The sequence below is a fragment of the Oryctolagus cuniculus genome, chromosome 3, assembly GCF_964237555.1.
Source record: "Oryctolagus cuniculus chromosome 3, mOryCun1.1, whole genome shotgun sequence".
NCBI classification, from domain to species: domain Eukaryota; kingdom Metazoa; phylum Chordata; class Mammalia; order Lagomorpha; family Leporidae; genus Oryctolagus; species Oryctolagus cuniculus.
Genome location: NC_091434.1, coordinates 121668260 through 121683993, shown reverse-complemented (window position 1 = coordinate 121683993; position 15734 = coordinate 121668260). Strand labels below are relative to the sequence as shown.

The following is a 15734-nucleotide window of genomic DNA, read 5'->3' as shown; positions in this document are numbered from 1 at the left end:
CTTCCACTGCTTTCGCAGGCCATAATTAGCTAGATCAGAAGAGCAGCTGGCACATGAACTGACGCCTATATGGGATGCTGATGAACACAGGTGGAGGCTTAACCTACTACACAGTGCCAGCTCTGAGTTCCCAGGTTCTGGCTTCAGATTGGCCCAATCATAGCTGTTGTGGGCATTTAGGGTAGTGGACCAATGGATGGGAGATCTATCTCTTTCTCTTTGCCTTTCAAATAAAATTAAAATAACATTTATTTATAAAAAAGGATCATTCTGGCTGTCATATTGAGAATACACACTAGGGGGTTGAGGGTAGAAACATGGAAACTGGGGTCAACATTGTGGACCATGCGCTAAGCCACCAGCATCCCATAACTGAGTGCTGATTTGAATCTTGTCTACTCCATTTCCAATTCAGCATCCTAGCAATACACCCGAGAAGGCAGTGGAGGATGACCCGAGTGCTTCAGCACCTCCAACCCATGTGGGAGGGGGGCCCAGGTGGAGTTCCTGCCTCCTGGTTCAGTCTACACCAGTACTGGGCATTGCAGCCACTTGGAGATTAAACCAGAGGATGCCAGGTATGTATGCATTTCTGTATGTATGTATCTATCCATCTGTACCCCCAGTTTCCAGGCATAATGTTAAAGGTAGAGATTGGACAGATATGTTAGAGAGAAGGTCAGTGATGACTTTGACCTTATGAAACATCTGCAACAATTGATTTTTTAAGGTATCTGGAAGACTGCAGGAGAGGCAAGTTTGGAAATAAGTTTTGTTCATGACAGGTTTTGTGATTATTTGACATCTAATTGCAGACACTGAATAGAGACTCAGAGAGAATGAATCTGTTACTTGCTCACAGTTCTTCCTCCCCTCTGCTCTCGTGCTCAGTTCAGCTTCTCGAGTAGAGTATGCATTTCTGCCTCCCTGGTGCTGGGCATGGCTGTGTAAATTGCTTTGGGGAATTAAACGTGGGTGTAAGTGACTTTGTGCCAATTGGGCTGAGACTCTAGACAGTGTGGCAGAAATACAGCAGTCACTTTGAAGACTGTGCTTCACCAGGAGAGGAGCATACCCTTGAGGAGGTGCTGGTACCAGAAAGGGAGCTTTGTGGAGCAGATCTGAACTGAGTCTGCAGCCCGAGGCAGAGGTGCTTTGGCAAACCTATGGAAAATTCAACAGGAAGCGACTACTTGTTATCATAAGCCAGTGTGTTTTTGAATTGTTTGTTATATATTTTATTAAAGCAGAAGCATGCCTACTACAGTTAGGCACTTGAGACTGGAGTTGATGGGACGGGTCTGGCCTCAAAATGTGAAGTTGGGGGTCATCAGCCCATAGATTGCTAGCTCACTAAGGCAGTGAACGTAGAGAAGAGATCCAGGGACTGAGCCATGCAGCCCTGCACTGTGTGCTTGCCAGCGTGGGACTCGGTGCCCAGGAAGAAGAGTTGGCTCTAAATGAAAGCAGGGAGGATTTACTTGTAGTAACAGAGGAAAAGGTGGAATATGTGTGACTGGGTGGGTACAACTAGTGGCAATAGCTTCTAGAACTATTCTTTCTTTAGAGATAGAGGGAAAAGTTATTACTTAACAGTGAAAATGAGGTTCTGGGTTTTTTTAAAAAAAGGTTTATGTATTATTTGAAAGGTGGTGAGAGAGAGAGAGAGAGAGAGAATGTTCCTTCTGCCATTTCACCTCCCAGATGGCCACAAGGTCAGGGCTGGGCCTAGCTAAAGGGAGGAGCCAGGAGCATCTTCCTGGTCATATTACATTGGTGGCAGGGTCCCAATCACTTGGGCCATCCTCCGCTGACCTCCCAGGCACATTAGCAGGGAAATGGATCAGAAGTGGAGCAGCCAGGACTTGAACCAGTGCCCATATGGATTGCCTGCAGCAGGTGGTGGCCCAACCTGCTACACCACAACACCAGCTCCAGGTTCTGGATATTTGAGAATTGAAGAAAGACTTGAGAAAGGACTTTCAGGAGAATGAGAAGTTTGAGATGGTGATTACAATTTATAGAGCAAGATTGTTTTTTCTCTAGTCACATTCAGTATCATGCATGACAGGACAGAGCAGGTAGAGAGTTGCATTTAACCATGATTAGGATTTTGGCGAGTTAGAAGCATCACATAAGAGGGTAAGAGAGTTGAGGTTTTATATAAAAGGGAGACAATGGTCTGTGGATTTTAAACTTAGGAAGGGAGAGTAAAACATACATTAGAAGGATGTGGGGAAAGTGCCAGGTCCTGGTTGGGATTAGGGTATTACAGGGAAAGAGCTGGAAGGACACAAGGTGATGGTGGGGGAGCAGGATGCTTGCTCCTTAGCTTAAGGCGGGGTTGCTATTAAAGGTGGCTGGGTGAGGTGGAAGGTGAGGACACTGAAGATGAGCTCAAGAGCATTAGAAAGGATACCCAGGTGGATATTGGAGGCATGAAGACTGACCGTGAGTAGAGGGCCAGAAGTGACAGTGAGGGGGAGCTTGGTTCTTTGCTGAGTGAAGGAAAGCACCCCAGTGTGTAGATAAGTGCAACAAGGAGGAGTGTTGTGACAGTCTGGGGAGCCAAAGGGAAACCATACCCTGTTGGGAGAACCAAGTCAAGTTGGGGATGTTAAGGATACAGGGGAATTTACTGTGGGTTCTAGAGAGTACATGAAAATGTCCCAGGATTTGGGGATGGATCAGAGATGAGGTTCCAAAAAGCCGGCACACAGCTATCTGGTACAGAGAGTCTGGGAATGAAGGCTGTCGAGGTGGAGCTTTGGGGAGATGAGCTTTTTGAGGTGCTGAATAAATTAGAGATAAGGAAGCACACGCATCCACATCTCGAAGCAGATAGGTGGTGAGAGCTGGTGTAGTGAGCAGCGAGACTGGTGTTTGATCTGTAGCATGGAAATTTGGAGACTCTCCTCTTGATGTCAAGGACAGTGTGGAAGAGGGGCCGAGTGCTTTCATCTGGAGCTTGAAGAGGGCCCAGGGCATGGACTGAGAATGTTGTGGCCTGAGTGGCTGAGGTCATTTTTAACAGTGGGTGTTAGAATCACCTGACATCAGCATGAACTGGGGCTCTTCATTTTCAGGGTTTCAGGTTCAGAACCTGGGACTCTTCTCTCATCATAACCATTCTCTCCTGATTATGTCATAAAAGCCGTGGCACAGCAGCTGTGTGCATGACAGTGATGCTAAAGAGAAAGACACGCATGGAAAGCATTCATGCAAGACACACAGGACTGCTTTCTCTCTTCTACCAGTATATCCACAGCTTTGCTGTGTGGCTGGGGTCAGGGCACTGTCTCTGACCTCAAAAAAATTTCAGAGAGGATAAGTCATGTGCCCAAACTACTTAACATAAGAAGTTTAAATTGTTTCCCCTTCCTCCTCCTTCTTTTTTTTTAAGATTTATTTATTTATTTGAAAGTCAGAGTTACACAGAGAGAGAAGGAGAAGCAGAGAGAGAGAGAGAGTCTTCCATCCACTGCCTCACTCCCCAGTTGGCTGAAATGGCTGCACTGATCCGAAGCCAGGAACTTCCTCCAGGTCTCCCATGTAGGTGCAGGGGCCCAAGGACTTGTGCCATCTTTCACTGCTTTCTCAGGCTACAGCAGAGAGCTGGATCGGAATTGGAGCAGCCAGGACTTGAACTGGTGCCCATATGGGATGCTGGCACTGCAGGTGGCAGCTTTATCCAGCCCCTTCCCCTTCCTTCTGTTCTGAACTTGTTGGTGCCACGAGTCAGCTTCACAAGCGAGGAAGGTGTAAGGTGGTGAGTTGCCTGTGTTTACTTTTAAGGAATTCTGCATGCAGTGTTTCATTAGATCCTGCTGAGTGGTACCCTGGGAGAAGATGGATTTCACATACCTTTGAGAGCAAAGACCCTCTTTTCCCCAAATGGAAGGCTGAAAATGATTGATGAGGTCATTTTGGCTGTCTCACAGTAAACTTTCTCTTTATTTTTGCTCAGCAATTGGGGGCATAAATATGCTTTTTTTTAAAAGGCACATTTTCTTTTTTTTAACTTTTGTTTAGTAAATATAGGTTTCCAAAGTACAGTTTATGGATTACAATGGCTTTTCCCCCCATAACTTCCCTCCCACTCACACCCCTCCCATCTCCCACTCCCTCTCCCATTCCATTCACATCAAGATTCATTTTCAATTATCTTTATATGCAGAAGATTGATTTAGTGTATATTAAGTAAAGATTTCATCAGTTTGCACCCACACAGAACACAAAGTGTAAAATACTGTTTCAGTACTAGTTATAGCATTACTTCACATTGGACAACACATTAAGGACAGAGATCCCACATGAGGAGTAAGTACACAGTGACTCCTGTTGTTGACTTAACAATTTAACACTCTTGTTTATGGCATCAGTGATCACCTGAGGCTTTTGTCATGAGTTGCCAAGGCCATGGAAGCCTTTTGAGTTTGCCGATTTTGATCTTATTCAGACAGGGTCATAGTCAAAGTGGAAGTTCTCTCCTCCCTTCAGAGAAAGGCACCTCCTTCTTTGATGGCCCATTTTTTCCACTGGGATCTCACTCGCAGAGATCTTTCATTTAGGTGTTTTTTTTGTTTTGTTTTGTTTTTTTGTTTGTTTGTTTGTTTGTTTTTGGTTTTTTTTGCCAGAGTGTCTTGGCTTTCCATGCCTAAAATACTCTCATGGGCTTTTCAGCCAGATTTAAAGGCACATTTTCAAAGCTACTTCACTTACAATGGTGAATTTTATGACAGAATTTCAACTTTTTTGCCCATTTTAATTCCTGGTGTTAAAGTGTTACATCTGAGTACTTCGCTTAATTGGCGTCCAGAGAGTGACTGACGAGCAAGACTGCTGTTAATCAACTCTGAATCTCCATGGCCAGTTTTCTTTTACCTTCTACGATAACTGTATGTTTAGGGGCTGTCAGGAAGTTGTATGAATCCCTTTGCGAGTCCCACGTTCTAGAAAAGCTCACACGTGGAAAGATAATAAGCCATGTAGCTCCTTGGCAGCCACGTTCCCCTAGGATGGGGTTCATGAATAATGGTGCTTGGCTAGGTTGAAAGACACTGCCTACTGTGCTGCAAAGTGAAATACCTTTCCATTCACCAGGAGTATCCTTTACTTTGGGGTCTTGAGATAAGGGTTGTGAATAGCTCATTCATTCCTTTGCCTTGCCTAAGGAAAACCACACCTGCTTTTTATTTACTCCAAACATCAGATGGAGACAAAATGATCACCAGAAAGAGAATAGCAAGCTGTATGCTGTGATGTATGCACAGTGACTTTTGTGCCATTTGTCCTTAAAGATTTTGTTTATTTGAAAGAGTTACAGAGAGGGAGAAAGGGAGGAAGGGAGGAAGGGAGGAAGGGAGGGAGGGAGGGAGGAAGGAAGGGAGGAAGGAAGGGAGAAAGAGGAAGGAAGGAAGGAAGGAAGGAAGGAAGGGAGGGAGGGAGGAAGGAAAGAAGGAAGGAAGGAAGGAAGGAAGGAAGGAAGGAAGGAAGGAAGGAAGGAAGGAAGGAAGGAAGGAAGATCTGTTGGTTCACTTCCCAGATGGCTACAGTGGCCAGGACTGGGCTGGGCTGGAGCCAGGAGCCAGGAGCTTCTTCCAGTTCTCTTACATGGGTTCAGGACTCAAGCACTTGGGCCATCTTCTCTTGATTTCCCAGGCCATTAGCTGGGAGCTGGATCAGAAATGGAGCAGCCAAGACTCGAACCAGCAGCCATATGGGATTCTGGCATTGCAGGCAATGGCTTTGCCTGCTATGCCACAATGCTGGCCCATGATTTCATTTTTCAGGTGAAAATGTTAGTATGTAGGGTCATTTCTATTATGAAACCAGCAGTAAAATGATATCATAGTTTTATTTGATATACTTCAGGTTCACACCTCTCAGTCATTAAATTGTCACTGAGAACTCACACATATATTTAGAATTTTATAGCAAATGAAAATGCACCTTAAGTTGTTTATCTCTGTGTGCTTGACTAAGGGAATGAAATTTAACATTAACAAATCTGTATGATTTTCCAATTTAGTACAGCAGTATGTAATGTGATTTCAGACTTTCCTATTTAAACAAGATGTGAGGCTTCAAGATCTTGGAAACATTATCCAGTCTTAGCTAAAGCTGTGCAGATACTTTTGGGCAATTTAAAATAAAATAATATCAAAATTCTTTACCTTTTTTTCTTTTAAATTGATTCTCATGCATCACTGAAAATTTACCACTGGATCATTTCAAATTCTCAGGATGACCATATTAAGAAATGCTATTAAATAATGAGAAATGTTTGTATTGTTTCCTGATGCTGCTGGCATGAAATGACTGCAAACTCAGTGGCTTAGAATGCCATAAATTTATTTTCTTTGAGTTCTGGAGGTATGAAATCTGAAATGGGTCTCAGTAGACTAAAATTAATATGTCAGCAGGGTCATGTTCCTTTGGAAATTTATTTATTTTTGCTTTACGAGAGAGAGAAAGGAGGGAGGGAATGAGATATATATATCTTTTATATATATATATATATATATATATATATATATATATATATATATATATATATATTTTCACTGCTTCACTCCCCAAATAGCTGAAAAGGCCAGGACTGGGCTAAGCTGAAGCCAGGAGCCAGGAACTCAGTCTTGGTCCCCCAGGTGAGTGTCAAGAACTCAAGTAGTTGAGCCAACACCTGCTGCCTCCAGAGCACACATCAGCAGGAGTTGGATCTGAAATGGAGTAGCCAGGACTGGAACCAGGCAATCTGATATGGGATACCACTTGGTGACCCAAGTGGTCACTTAAGCTACTACACTAACTGCCCACCTGATTATATTCTTTTGAAGCCTCCAAGGAAGCATTTTTTTTTTTTTGCCTTTTTCAGCTTTCACAGGGTGTCTGCCTTCATTGCCTGTGACCCCTGATCTCATTTCCAAAGCCAGCAGCATCAGGCCCAGGCCTTCTCATTATGTCATTTCCCTGGCTCACTCTCTCCTGTCTCCCTCTTCCACTTCCTATAATTACTTGGGGCCCATAAGCCAGGATAGCTTCCCTAGCTAAGGTCATCTGATTAGCAAATTTAAACCCCTCTGCAGGTTTACTTCTCCTTACCCTATAACTTAGCTATTTCATAGGCCCCAGAGTTTAGGATTCTGAGGGAGCTCTTCTGTCTCCCACAAAAGTTAACAAGGAAAATGTATTACTTAGAGCAGCATCGATCTTGTGAGCCAACCATAGGTCAGTGCAAATTTAGATAAAGATGTGAGTTATAGTTAAATTGCCTCTTAACATAATTCATAGCTTGTGTACCTAGAAATTGTGGGTTTTGATGTTTCACAAAACTCATGCTTTACACACTACCTTCATGATATTGCCACATTCTTATGCTAGTATTCATTGAATATTTTTCCTTTTCATCAACTCATTTTAAAAAACGTAATGGGGCCGGCACCGCAGCTCACTAGGCTATCCTCCACCTAGCAGCACCAGCACACCGGGTTCTAGTCCCGGTCGGGGTGCCGGATTCTGTCCCGGTTGCCCCTCTTCCAGGCCAGCTCTCTGCTGTGGCCCGGTAAGGCAGTGGAGGATGGCCCAAGTACTTGGGCCCTGCACCCCATGGGAGACCAGGAGAAGCACCTGGCTCCTGCCTTCAGATCAGCGCGGTGTGCCGGCTGCAGCGCGCTGGCTGCGGCGGCCATTGGAGGGTGAACCAATGGCAAAGGAAGACCTTTCTCTCTGTCTCTCTCTCTCACTATCCACTCTGCCTGTCAAAAAAAAAACCTTAATGACTTTTTGAAAGTATGAATATAACAGGAAAAAAGAGACAAATAAAAACAAGTATAAGAGATAGTATAATGAATACATGTCATGGTCAGTTGGTCCAAACCCTCAGAATGTAGAAGACTGGGAGTGGAATATAAGCTGTGAGCTCTGCGTGATGATGATATAGGATAGATTTATCAGCTGAAACACATGGAACACTCTGGTGGGGGATGCTGATAGTGGGGGACATTGTGTACATATGGGGGCAATGGGTATGGGGAATATCTCTGTACTTTGCTGTCAGTTTTTGCTGGGAACCAAAAACTGATTTTAACAAAGTCTTTAGACAAATGTGAAAGTATGAAGAATCTAGGCAGAGAGTCAGGTAGCTGCCACCAGAGTTGGTGGGTGGTTTGAGTGCAAGGCAGAAAGAAGGGTGTCTGGGATTGGCCATGCCCATCCAGGGAGGCTGAGGATAGGAAGCTGCAGAATGGCAGTGCCCACTGCCCGGTCAGCATCCTGGAGGAATGCAGTGGACTGGTGAGGAGGGAGGGGCACCAGCCTAGGAAGGCTATGTTGAACATGCAGGTGGTGGTGTTGGGGGGGAGACAGGGGCTGATGGTGACAGGGGTGAAGGGGGTGGGTGGGACTAAATATGGGGCTGCAGATAGGATGCCTGTGACTGAAGAAGCATGGGCAGCTGAGAGAAGAGTCCCTTAAGTCAAGTTGTTCTTCTCTCTGTTGTTTGCATATGCAGGCTGGTGCTGTCAGGGTCACAAGAGATTGCCGGCACTGGCCAGAAACTCCCACTTTGTCTTTGCTTTCTTAAGGCAAGAGGGAGAATGGAAGGCGAGTGTTGGGTTTGAGTTGTGGGAGAGACAGGTAGTGTTAGAGGTCAGGTGGGGAGTTGGAGTGCCAAGACTAGAACTGAAGCTGTGCTCCAGAAGCAGACAGAGGCTTGGCTGTGAGAGTAGCAGAGAAAAGAGGCTACTGAGGGAGAGGCATTGCTTTGAAAGAAGAGAGTGGTGGACAGAGAAACTACTTAGAATGTCAGATGGGACTGTCATGATGTCAATTTCCAGGTAAGGATATGGACAAAAGGGCCCAAGCCTGCAGAAAGATCTGGGAGGAAGAAGAGCACAAAAGTGCTCTGAGTTTGGTATTTAGGGAGGATTCCTAGCTACCAGCGTGTATGCTGTGACATAAAATGTTCCACCATGCTCTGCATCCCTACTCGACTGTCACTGATAGTCTGCTTCCCCCTTTCTCCTCCACTATCATTGTCACAGGTTTCCTCCTTGGGAGAATGCCTGTTAGGGGTTCCCCTGCCTTACAGTAGGCTGCTGCTGGCAGGCTGGGTACAGCCTGGCATCCATCTGCCCCAAACTAGAAGATTGTGGAGACTGTGGACCATTGAGAAGAGGGGTCCCAGGGTGGGAGAGTGGACAAGCTGCATGGCAACTTTCAAGGGAAAGAAGTGTTTGTGGGTTGTTTGGTAAGTCTAGCTGATTACACCACCATCACTCAAATTTGTGACTGTACTAAAAACCACTGAACTGTGTACTTGGGAAGAATGAATTGTATGAAATGTGAAATACTTTTCCATTAAAAATATTTATAGGTTGGCCGGTGCTGCGGCTCACTAGGCTAATCCTCCGCCTGTGGTGCAGGCACCCCAGATTCTAGTCCCAGTTGGGGCACTGGTTCTGTCCTGGTTGTTCCTCTTCCAGTCCAGCTCTCTACCGCGGCCCAGGAAGGCAGTGGAGGATGGCCCAAGTGCTAGGGCCCTGCACCTGCATGGGAAACCAGGAGGCAGCACCTGGCTCCTGGCTTTGAATTGGCGCAGCACGCCGGCCATTTGGGGGGTGAACCAATGGAAGGAAGACCTTTCTCTCTGTCTCTCTCTCTCTTACTGTCTAACTCTGCCTGTCAAAAAAATAAAATAAAATAAAAAAATATTTATAGGCAAACATGAAAAAGATTTATTGAATATTTACCGTGTGACAGGTACTGTTGTTGGTAATTTGATAATTAGCACACCCCAAAACTGGTGGGAGAAGTTGCTATAGAACCTCTCAAGCTGGGGCCTCTTGGCTAATAGGTAGAAAGCCAGTTGATGACCTTGGGGTGGTAGAAAGAAGGAGGTATTTATTGTACAGTGCAGAGTAAAGAGCCAAGAAGCTGTTGGCTAATTCTTGGACTTCCAAGGCTGTCCAAGAGTTTGAGTGAAGGTTCTTCTAGAGTTTGGGCTGAGAAGTGTAGGTTTATCTTGTGTCCAAGTTCCTGATTGGTTGGCCATGCTTATGCACTGCCTTTGAGCAGTCAGTGGTGCCGTGCTCTTTAGGGAACTTTTAAGATGGCCAAGTGGGGTTCATTCAGTCAGGGGACCCCACATAGGTGGTAGTTACACCTTGCTCAAGGTCTGGAGTTCCTAGAGAAGAAATCCCTTGAGACAGGGCCAAACATCAAGATGTTATCTACTGGAGGAACAAGTGACTTTGTGGCTGCAGTGACTGGAAACTTGTAGGGCTGGCTACACTATTCCCTAAATTCAGTGGAGTAAGTGGTTGATTTGCTATCAAAAAGGCAGGGCAACAACATTTCAAGCTGAGGGAATGGAGGCTAGGAGACTGAGGCACAGTGGACCTTGGCATCTGTATTGGAACAACTGCATTGGAGCTCAGTTTGAAATTCATTAGTGAATAAAACAAAAATCCCTGCCTTCCTGGAGCTTAATGCTAATGGGAGAAGTCCGGTGAACTTAGTTCACACAAGTGTCAGAGTAGGCGCTGAAAGAGACTTGAGTAAAATTTCAGGTGGAGGTACAAGAGCCAGGAAAGCAAAAATGGAGCTGTGAAAAATGGTGAATGGGTCGATCTTGGCGGGGAATGACAGTTTCCTTTTCTGAATCAAGAGAAAACAAAGAGATGATTGGTGGGGCCAGAGCTGTGGCACTGCTGGATAAAGCCCTGGCCTGAAGCACCGGGATCCCATATGGGTGCCAGTTCAAGTCCTGGCTGCTCCTCTTGCAATCCAGCTCTCTTCTATGGTCTGGGATAGCAGTGGAAGATGGCTTAAGTCCTTGGGCTCCTGCACCCACATGGTAGACCCAGAAGAAGCTCCTGGCTCCTTGTTTCAGATCGGTGCAGCTCTGGCCATTGCAGCCATCTGGGGGGTGAACTAGCAGATGAAAGACCTCTCTCTGTGTCTCTACCTCTCTCTGTAATTCTGTCTTTCAAATAAATAAAATAAATCTTTAAAAAAAGCAAAGAGATAGTAGGCCTAGAAGCTGCAAAATTTTAAGGTCAAAGTACAGGAAGCCAGCCGTTTTCTATCTGATGGTGTTATCTCCATGAAGAGGGATGGAGCTTACTTCCTATGCTGACTTCCCTTGTGTGCATAGAGGACTCCATCATGCTCTCCCCAGGGCAATGATCTAGTATCTGGGTGTCTGGTGCCATTGATCACAGGTGAGGATGTCCATCTGTGCAGTTGTTCTTGCCTAGGTCTCTCTATCCCACCAGGGCAACTAATGGACTTTTCATCAGGCTATTTAGTCTTCCCTTGAAGGCTGTGAATGATTGCAAAAGCTCACTCTGCATTTTCAGGTGCCCTGTGTTCCTGCTCTTCATTAATAGCTCAGTAAAAATCTGGAACATGATCATCTTGCCAACATTTACTTCATTTCCAGAACAGGAGTGAAGGTGGGTTACTAGGCTGTGTTTCAGTTAGTGGGAGGATACAGTAGACTATGCTATCGTGCATTTTTGTTTGTGGTTATAAAATGCAACCTAAGTGATTTAAGCAGAAGGCTTTAAGTTGAACAGGACTCTCCTGGGTGGAAATACTCCTAGAATCCACTAGAGGGAGCTATATTGCCATTGAAGTAAGAGTGGCACTAATGAGATACGGATTCCTAAGTTTTCAGAGCATGTATTTTAGTACATTTCCCCAGATGAACAGGAGAAAAGGAGAGGATTTCTAAAGTTTGTCTCGGCAAATTTCTTCAGGGTTGAGGGATTACATGTAGGGATGCTCAGTTATTGGCAGGCTCCTGGAACAGGCATGGAATAGTCAAGGTTTATGGTGCATCAAAGGTCTCCCTGAGCACATCAAACGTCTTTAAAGCAATTCTGTTTGTTTGGTTTTGATCTGATGTGGCTTTTCCAAGGCTGGAATTCAAAGCTGCCTTTGCTTTGTCTCCGCTGTTCATTTTCTTGGCAGTGGTAGGAGAGGGTTCATGCTGCCTAAACTGGGATAATCCTTGCTGGGAAGTGCCCTCCTTAGATGCATTTCCTCCTTTGGACAAGAAGTCCCAGAAGACTGAATGTTTGGTTTTTTGTCTTCTTTACCTATGAAGAGGCAAAGCTGAACTTCTGATGACTCCACAGATGAGGAGCAGAGTGCAAAATAGTGTGTATTTGTGTTTGGAAATTCATACTCACTGCCTCACCTCCTTAGATTCATGTGCTCAGGGAGACAGAAATCTTGATAATTTCAACGTAAAACGTTATTACTAGAGTATGTGTGAGTTTGATTTGGCTTCCTTTCAGAAATCTTTTGTATCTCTGTACGTTTGCACATACTGTTGGTTAATGATATTTTCAGGGCTTGACATTCTGAACTCTGCTCCATTCTCAGAGCTGTTACTTCCATGAGTCTTCCCATTCACCTTCCCTTGCTTCCCAGTCACAATGTTCTTCCAGTGATTTGTCTTCCTCTCCAGCTTCCCCCGTGGCCATCCTCTACTGGGGAGGCTGTATTGTGGAGATACTATAAGGGTACGGGCAGGAGACATTTCAGCAGGGCTCAAGTCCCAGCTGCATGTGATCCAGAGTGAGGTGCTGAAGCTCTCTGCGCCTTAGTCTCACGTGTTGCATAGTGGGGATAGTGATAGTGCCCACCTCACTGGATTGCTGTGAAGATGAGTTCATATGGGAGAAATATCCCCACCTGAAGTGCTTAGCACCAGGCTTGTTTCACATTCCAGCCTTTTTCAAATTTTGGGATATTTTCAAAGATTTTAGCATTTGAGCATCCCTGGTTTGGAAGTGCCTGGGGCATTTTGGATTAGGGGTACTCAACCTGTATTTATAAGGGGCTTATAAGTGTTTTGGCCCCTGCCACCCAGAGTGAGACCCAAGTGAAGTTCCTGGCTCCTGACTTTGGCCTGGCCCAGCCTGGCTGTTGCAGCCATCTGGGGAGTGAAGCAGCAGGTAGAAGATAACTCTCTTTCTCTCCCCCTCCCTTTCTTTCTGTAACTTTGACTTTCAAATAAATAAATCTTTAGAAAAGGGGAGGGGGGAGTGGCTTAGATATAGGAAACATACTTTCAGTATTGGCTGATTTTACTATTCTCTTTCCCCTAGAGACTGTCTTTTTGTTTTAAAAATACTTATCTGTTTGAAATGCAGAGTGACTTAGAGAGGGAGAGATGGGATGAGGGTGGAGGAGGAAAGAGAGATCAATCTATCTTCTAGTGGTTAATGCCCCAATGCCCACAACAGCTAGACCTGGTCCAGGCTGAAACCTGGACCCCATCTGAGTCTTCCGTAGGAGTGGCAGGGGCCCATGAAATTGAACCATCTTTTACTTCCTTCCCAGGTGCATTAGCAAGAGCTGGATTGGAAACTTCAGGACTTGAACTAGCATTCTAATCCTGCCCCTGGAGACTGTCTTTGTGGAGGTCATCTATACTCCAAGTCTCCACTATCTCCTTCATATTTTCTCTGAGCTTTCTCCTCAAACTTTCTAGACAGATGCAAGAGTTTCTGATGCACTACTCCTGCTTGCCTCACCGTGCTAGCCTGTGGCTTCTCTCCGCCATACAGAAAATGTTGTTCTCATGTGACTTGAGGGCACAAGGGAGAAGTCTCATCATCCATGTAGGAGGGAGAGATTTGTGTCTAAATCTCATATGTTCAATACAGAGCCTAGCACAGCTTAGGTAGTAAATACATTAAACTCTATGAACAAAGGCTTAACTTCTATATCAATGGGAGTGCTTTCTTGTTCATAGTCCTTAAGCCTGTCCTTAATGTGTTGATTAGAAATAGCATGTTCCACAACATAATTAAAATGTGAAAAATGTTATAAATAAAATGCCACCACTCTATTTCCAATCTTCTTTCTCACATTTCATAGGTCCTTTGGGAATTCTCTGCATTAATATTACTCAAACTCACTCTTCTTGGTCTGGTGCCTCCCCACTCCAACTCCCAAAGTGGTCTGTGATTTCTTAGAATGCTAGGGCTATGAAAGAAGCAGAGAGAAAACCAGATCTTCTTTAGAGATCAGGATGTGGGAGAGGCGAGGATATTCTTGCATTCAACGTACATTTACATTATGTAAGACACTAGCAGAGGTTTCTAGGAGTCACAGACTATACTTGAGGATATGAAGGAATAGTCACAGGGAAGAAGAATTGAGCTGTGCCTTGAAGATGTGAGGATTTATTCTGCCCACGTGAATAGGGAGGAAATTTAAAGCTGAGACACTGCATCTACCAAGGCTCAAATGCTGTGGAGTTATGGAGCTTGAATTCTCTCTGGGGCATGGAGAGCAGTTGACTCAGGCAAGAGATTCTGAGGAAGCAAAGGTGGAAATGTTGAGGAAGGGATTGCTTCATTTTAGAAGACAACAGGACCCAGTTATGAGTTGGGAAGGAGAATGTAATGTGAATAAGTTGGAGTAAACTGAAGTTTTTAGCAAGGGTTTCTAGAAGATTTTGTGTGAAATATAAAATGTAGGAGGTGGAGTAGCTTATTTGGAGAGTTGGGATGGGGTAACTTTAAAAATTTATTTATTAAGAAAAGGGGAGGGGAGGAGGAGGAGGAGGAGGAGGAGGAGGAGAGAGAGAGAGAGAGAGAGAGAGAGAGAGAGAGAGAGAGATAGAGATCTCCTATCCGCAAGTTCACTGCTCAGATACTCAGTGGCTGGGACAGGACTGGGCTGAAGCCAGGATTCAGGAACTAAATTCAGTTCTCCCAAGTGGGTGGCAGAAGGCCAGTTATTTGGGTTATCACTGCTGCCTCCTAGGATTTGTATTAGTAGAAAGTTAAAGTCAGGAGCTGGAGCTGGGTATTGATGTGGGACAAGAACGTCTTAATAGAAATTTTAACTGCTGGGATAAACACCCACTCAGATATGGGAGAACTAGTCAGGGAGTTTGTTAGGGAAAAATGAGCTGGGAGTTTTCCCCACTGTTTCTGTTGCTGCAGTCCTGCACTGTAACTCCACCCCTAACATGTCAGTCCAGTATGCCCACTTTCTCAAGATGCACCTGCATCTCATCCACAGCTGGGAAGGAGGAGATGCCATGATGAATGAGTGGAATTTAAACTCTGTGCAGAGGTGCCATGGAACTCCCCAAAACCTTATGCACACTAAACTCCACCCCTTTTGAATATTTAATCAGGGTACCATCTCCTACCCTGTAAAGGGAACTGCGGCATGTGGAAGTAGCCCTTTTGGCTTCGTACCCTTGCTGCTGGCTCCCCTCTCCCCTTCTCCCACACTCTGTCTTCTAACACATGTTTCTGGCCCTCGCATGGCAGGTGTCCCCCATCATGGGGTTGCCTGCAATCATGAACATATTCACACTCTCGCTTTCAGTAAATTCGGCTGCCATTTGTGTTCCTTATCATGACTCTGCTTTGAATTCTTATCTCATGCTGGGGCAAGTAATTTTGGAATTGGGGTACCATATGATATCACTGTGTGCTTATTAATAAATTCCCAATATAAATAAGCCTGTGTGGGTTCTTGCCTAATGATCAGAGAAGAATTCTGAATACTGGCACAAATGAATGAGGCAGCATGATACATTTTAAGCTTTTATTCAGTGGGAGAAATGCAGAGGAGAGGGCCCTATCTAAAAGAGAGAAAAATCTGGATTCATACTGAGCACCAGGAGCCAGCCACATGGAGGAGCATGCAGGCCAGGAAGCATGAGGTGGGTGGCCTGAAGGCCACGCACC

General features: G+C 45.1%; 1 protein-coding gene across 4 annotated transcripts in view; it reads left to right on the top strand.

Annotated features, from left to right (window-relative positions):
- Positions 1-15734, top strand: part of LOC127491794 (uncharacterized) — a 124141-nt gene that overhangs the window by 42077 nt on the left and 66330 nt on the right. For 2 of the 4 annotated variants that reach the window (XM_070071062.1, XM_070071065.1), the window contains exon 6: positions 416-578. The gene's annotated coding sequence lies outside the window, so the exon portion shown is untranslated. Of the gene's footprint in view, positions 1-415; positions 579-11363; positions 14574-15734 lie in introns of those variants that run through there. The other 2 variants (XM_070071064.1, XM_070071063.1) reach the window with 2 other exon arrangements.